This window comes from Panthera tigris, chromosome A3 (genome assembly GCF_018350195.1).
Source record: "Panthera tigris isolate Pti1 chromosome A3, P.tigris_Pti1_mat1.1, whole genome shotgun sequence".
NCBI lineage: Eukaryota > Metazoa > Chordata > Mammalia > Carnivora > Felidae > Panthera > Panthera tigris.
Window position 1 is genome coordinate 64,847,964 of NC_056662.1, and position 6,000 is coordinate 64,853,963.

General features: G+C 41.1%; 1 protein-coding gene and 1 pseudogene across 1 annotated transcript in view; both read right to left on the minus strand.

Annotated features, from left to right (window-relative positions):
• SRBD1 (S1 RNA binding domain 1) overlaps window positions 1–754 on the minus strand; it is a 199,460-nt gene extending 198,706 nt beyond the window's left edge. The window contains exon 1 of the mRNA XM_007097854.2: window positions 676–754. The gene's annotated coding sequence lies outside the window, so the exon portion shown is untranslated. The remainder of the gene's footprint in view (window positions 1–675) is intronic.
• Window positions 755–5,039: 4,285 nt separating this feature from the next.
• On the minus strand, window positions 5,040–5,536 carry LOC107181136 (annotated as a pseudogene).
• Between the last annotated feature and the right edge of the window lie 464 nt (window positions 5,537–6,000).

The following is a 6,000-nucleotide window of genomic DNA, read 5'->3' on the forward strand; positions in this document are numbered from 1 at the left end:
TCCTACATAATACAAAGTAACAGACCTGTAAAGATCCTAAGAAATCAGACAGTCCTTCCCCACCCCCCTAATGAATAAGAAGCCTGAGATCCAGATGAGATGGTTTACTCAAAGGGAATGTTCTAATTATGTAGGTAGAATCCAAAGCCCCAAACAGCAAGACCAGCCTTGTTTCCCATTCCACAAACATTATAGTATAACATGCTAGCCCGGGGGAGGTTTAAGGAAAGTTGCCTAGAGAGTTCCCATTCATTCCTTCCCTCGAGTTATTCAGCGCCTTCAAATGCCAGACACGCTGCTGAGGATGCGGATGATGCAGACAAGGCCATGATCTGATGGTAAAAAGGGTGCTTCCTCCCCCATGTCCGATAACTTGAGGTGTGGAAACAAGCTAGGTTTGCCTGGGTTTTCCCACGTCTGTCCCTACGTGCTAAGAGCTGCGATTTGACTGAGAAGACGCGCCAGGTGACACGCGGCAGCTAGGAGGGGTTTTCCGGGTGTAGGTTGGAAGATACCGCAGACCGTAATATGTAATGACACTTCTCACTTTAAAAAGGGATGTTATTTCCCAAATGAGCGCTTAGAATTTTTTAAATGGCCCCAAAACTACCGGAGCCCGGGCGCCGGGTTCACGCGAGCCCGCAGGAACACCGCCAAGGCGGACGCTCAGCTCACCTTCCCGCCCGGCGAGTCAGAAGGCCCGGGATTCTGTGTGTGACCGCATCTTCCGGTTCCCGCCGGAAGTTTTTCAAACGCCGGAAGTCCCGCCTCGCTTCTCCCTGACTCGCGGCAGCAGCTCAGACTGCCGGAGCGGGATGGAGCCAAGCTGGACGGAGGCGGGGCTAAGGCGAGGATCCTTCGGGAGCTCTGAGGCGGGGCTCTACCCGGGGTGTGGCGAGACTGAAAACGAGCGCTTTCTCCCCGAATACTGCCAGAAGCGGAGCCCGAGGTGCTGTTAACGCGGACCCACCTCCTTGTTCTTTCTCTTTCTCCTCACCCGCCTTACCCTTTGCATCCTGCTCTTTGAAATTCAGTCAAAAATGTTTCTTTTCATTACATTATTTTTAATTTGCAGTAGAAAAAGGAGAAGCAAGTTATATTCTTTCTAAAGTCAATTTTAAGTGTCGTTAATGAACTTCGCTCAGTGTGTTTTAAGCATACTTTTAGCCTGTTTCATTATTTCCTGGGCCCCGAGATAAGGGTTTTGCTCTAGTCTTATGGAAATACACAAAGTTGGCCTCTTCTGAGAAGCCCTCACACAGCCCTTGAGGTGCATGCTACCTTAATGGAGTTTAACCCTAGAGTCACGTCTGCCTTGCTTCAGTCTCTCAGGCAGCTGGTACTGCCAGGTACACCGATTTGGAAACCGGGTTCTCTTAGAAACTTACTGATAGACTTGGGCAAATCCTTTTATGTCTTTGAACTTGTTTTCCCGGCTTCCCTTCCATCCTACCCCTCACCTGGTAAGGTACCCCGTTCCATATTAGAGGTAAAAACTCAATTAATTTACTCAAATAAACGCAGGTCCCAGATAACTCACCTTGGGCAAAAATGGGAAAACCCTGATCCATTTCATTTTCAGATTTTTGGAGAGTGCTATGACTTACTTATAAGTCCTAATAACAGTGTCCTAGGTGAGTCTTCCTCTGTATCCCAAATTTCCATTTCCCTTTCCACTAAACACAAAAGTAGCTCCTGCTTTTTGTTTGAATGACTCCAAGGTATCTTGTTTTTTAAATGTTTATGTATATATAAGTATATAATAAATATATATATATATGTTTATTTATTTTTCAGAGACAGAGAGAGAACGAGCAGGAGAGGGGCAGAAGACTGAGACTTGGGACGAAACCAAGAGTTGGAGGCTTAACCGACTGAGCCACCCAGGTGCCCCAAATGTTTATATTTTGAGAGAGAGCCTGAGTAGAGGAGGGGCAGAGAGAGAGGGAGACAGAAGATCCAAAGCAGGCTCTGTGCTGACAGCAGTGAGCCGATGTGGGGCTCAAACTCGGCAACCATGAGATCATGACCTGAGCTGAAGTCAGAAGCTTTAACCCCACTGCCATTCCCTAAGCTCCACTTTTTTTTTTGACTAACCCAAATTAAGAGCTATAAAGGCCTCCCCAGCAATTCTTTCCCTTTACCTTGAATATATTTTCTCAAAATCAGTATTCAGTAAAAAGAAAAAATGACTTGTTTTTTGGTGATGTATTTTTTTGCCAAACACACTAAATTCTAAACTCACAAAAACAGACAACAAAATTAGACGTAAAATTAGGGAATAAAGTCTGTTGTTAGATCAAAACCCTGGATTTGGGGTGTGTGGCTACCTCAGTCAGTAGAGCATGTGACTCTTGATCTCAGGGTCCTAAGTTTGAGCCCCCCATATTTGGCATACAGTTTACCTGAAAACAATTTTTTTTTTAATCTCTACAGAGAAAACAAACATGAATTTGTTTTAGAAGATTATATAGAGCAGCTTTCCATACTAATGACTCATTTCCATGTGTTTTGAGTACTGAAAGGCCAAGCAAGGTATTGAAATACCTTATGAGTGGGCCTTGCTAACTATAGATTCACCCAAAGTAAACATAAATTTTACTAGATAATGTTTGCTATGGGAAGAAAATAGGACTCTTTTTCAATTTAGTAAGTCTGTTCATCTGTATCTTAAGATTCTTGGTCAGTAAGGATCAGTTTCTGAGATTTTTCAGAGTTGGTTTTTTTTTTTTTTTTTCCTCCTTAATTTGTAGTCTTCTGTTGCCTTTCACAGTGATTCCAGAAGGTTTGGAACTGTCTGCTGCAATCACAGTCTGCTCCATAATTTCTAGTTCTGAAAATACTAGAGAACACATTACAGTCCAGAATTATGGGAAGGGAAACCAGGCCATAATAATCAACAATAATTTACTATTTACTATTCACCTATTTTTGATGTTGAATTGTGCTATACAGGTTTAAGGTAGGAAGTAAAAACGGTCAAGATAAACCAGTATTTTGCAAAATCTTTTGCCATAATTTCTACCCTGGAGGAATTTACAAACAAGACTGGAGAATATATACAGTCGTAAGAGACAGAGATCCATACAAGACAGTCTGGATTCAAGGGTTAGATGTATATCAAAGTAGCCACAGTGGCAAAGTGAGAATGAGTATAAGGATTGAACACTGGAGTGTTGGATCTTGACTCCTCCATCAGAGATGTTTGCCTTTCAACTGGGGAAGAAAAATGATTAGTAAGTGAAAGTAAATAACCTGTAAGGTTTTAGACATCAGACATCTGGGAAAAATAAAAGCTGGGGTGGTGTCCTCTAAAAGTAATGCAGGTGGCAACCTGCTCCAAAGATAAGTAAGACTGTCCAGAAAACATTTCTCTTGGAATTTTGCAAGACAGCCACTCCCACTAAAAGCTGTCAAGGGAAATTTATAATCACGAAGTATAAACCAGGCCCCACCACAAAGACTGCCTTTTCTCTCCAGGTCCTTGCCCAATCTATTGTTTACTTTTGCACCTTAAGTGCTGAATTTCAAAAACGTCATGACTTTAGCCTGGAATAATCTGGCTGCTCACCTGAGACTTATTGCAACAGAGTTTTGGAGTAATGAAACATGTTTTGGAGGCTATTTATTTTATTGCTGCAAAGCATGTAGCTATTCATATGATATTCCTTGGTATGTTATCACTTATATGTTATTATCTGTGTTTTCAAGTCCTTTCCTATGGTTCTGTCTCCCCAAGGAGACTGTAATAATAGTAATGACTTATATTCATTGATCATCTACCCTATGCCAAGCACTAAATTAAGTTTTTACATGTAAGTGTGTATTTAACTCACATAACAGCTCAATGAGATACTGCTATTATCCTGTTTTTATAAATGAGAAGACCAAGGTATGGAGAAGTTAAATAACTCATCCAGAGTCACATCAGCTATTAAATTGCAGATCTGGATTTAAACCTAGTACTCTGAAAGACCTGCATATACCTCCACTCAAAGCAAAGATCTTTCCTTATCTGTTACATTGGCCAGTGCAAGACTGAATCTTTGAGATGCTCAGGAACTGTTGAATCTCTAAATACACTAAATAAAGTACTATCTACCCACCTGGGATATAACAAGGGTCTTCTCTCCCTTGACTTCAAACTAATCAAAGTTCCATGGGAACAAAAATTCTTAATAAAGATGCACTATATTTTGCACCCGCTAAATTGTAAGGTACTTGGATCTAAGCCTTGGAAATAAGTCTTAGTCATTTTGGTCTCTCCTTCTCTAACTTTTCCCTCCACCCACATAGTGCCCAATAATGCTTGACAAATAATAAGTACTTAATAAAATAGTAGACTAATGCGTGGCCCAAAGAATGTGCCTATAGTAAAAAAAAAATACATCTTTCCTCGCACTATGAAAGTAATCTAAAGTTCTTGCCACCAGTGAGTTACCATTTAAAAACTCAAGTGTAGGGGCATCTGGGTGGCTCAGTTGGGTAAGCGTCTGACTTTGGCTCAGGTCATGATCTTGTAGTTAATGGGTTCAAGCCCTGTGTTGGGCTCTGTGCTAACAGCTCAGAGCCTGGGACCTGCTTCTGATTCTGTATCTCCCTCTCTCTCTACCCCTCCCCTGCTCATGCTCTGTCTCTCAAAAATGAGTAAATGTTAAAAAAATAAATAAAAACTCAAGTGTACTTATGGAAGTTCAAACTTTTTATCCCTTAGAGGTAATCACCTGGCAAAAGCAGATGAGTGTTTCAGATTAGAGAATGCACAAACTGAAACTAAACCCTATTTCATGAATTTGCGTATAAGCCTCACCCATCCACTTTCCTACTTCTAGCAGCTCTCATTCCTCATACTGAAACTCATTGGCTTCAATGAGCTTCTCTCAATAATTCAGCCACGAACTTAGATGTTTCCTGCAAAATATAAATGATTATTAAGCAGAGAGGGGATGGCCTGTGTTTTCCAAATGAGAAAGGGGTTTCTTTTTTCTTTTTTTTTTTTTTATGATGAAAAAATTTAGATTTAGCCAGCTAGACTCAGTTTAGATGATCCCAATTTTGTTGGCAACATCCAAAGCATCATACTCAGGAGCCAGTCAAACATATGCTTTCTTTTCTCCATCGGGCCTGATCAGAATGTTGACCTTGGCCATGTCAATGTCATAGAGCTTCTTCACAGCCTGTTTGATCTGGTGCTTGTTGGCCTTGACATCCGCAATGAACACAAGAGTGTTGTTGTCTATTTTCTTCGTGGCTGACTCGGTAGTCACGGGGAACTTGATGATGGCATAATGGTCAAGCTTGTTTTTCCTGGGGGCACTCTCTCAAGGCTATTCGGGCTGTCTTCGGAGACGCAGTGTCTTGGATGATCGGAATGTAGGTGATGTGCGGATTTTCTTTTTTTTATGACTGTGGATGCCTTTCAGCACTGCTTTCTTGGCCTTCAAAGCCTTTGCTTTGGCTTCGGCTTTGGGAGGGGCAGGGGCTTCCTTCTTCGCCTTCGGTGCCATCTTCATGAAAGGGGCAAAGGGGTTTCTTGTTAAGAGAGCTAGACCAGGCTGGTGAATGGGTTCCCAAACTTGGCCTTTCCTATTACTTTTTCAGTCTGGGAAGAGCAGCATAATTCCAAAGGGCTAGTCTAGTCTGAGGACATTGTTCTAGCACAGGTAAGTATGTCAGTTTTTGTGTAAAAGAAAATAGATTCAATGGATTAAAATCCTGAGTTTTGATAAAATATTGAATGGATCTTGAAGAGCCATCAGTTAAGCCTGAGAAAATTAATTGTAGATTTTTCTAGGAAATGGATATTCAGGTGTGATTCAAAGGAATTCAATACATTTATCTTACAAGAAGTAAAATCATAGGACGTACATGTTGAACTAAAATATAATTTCTGTTTTAGCTGAAAACTGAGATTTCCAGTGTTTTGTCCCACTTACTTTTTTTTTTTTTTACAAACCCTCAAGGTATTTTGTAATGAATGCAATTAAAAGCAAAATTAAG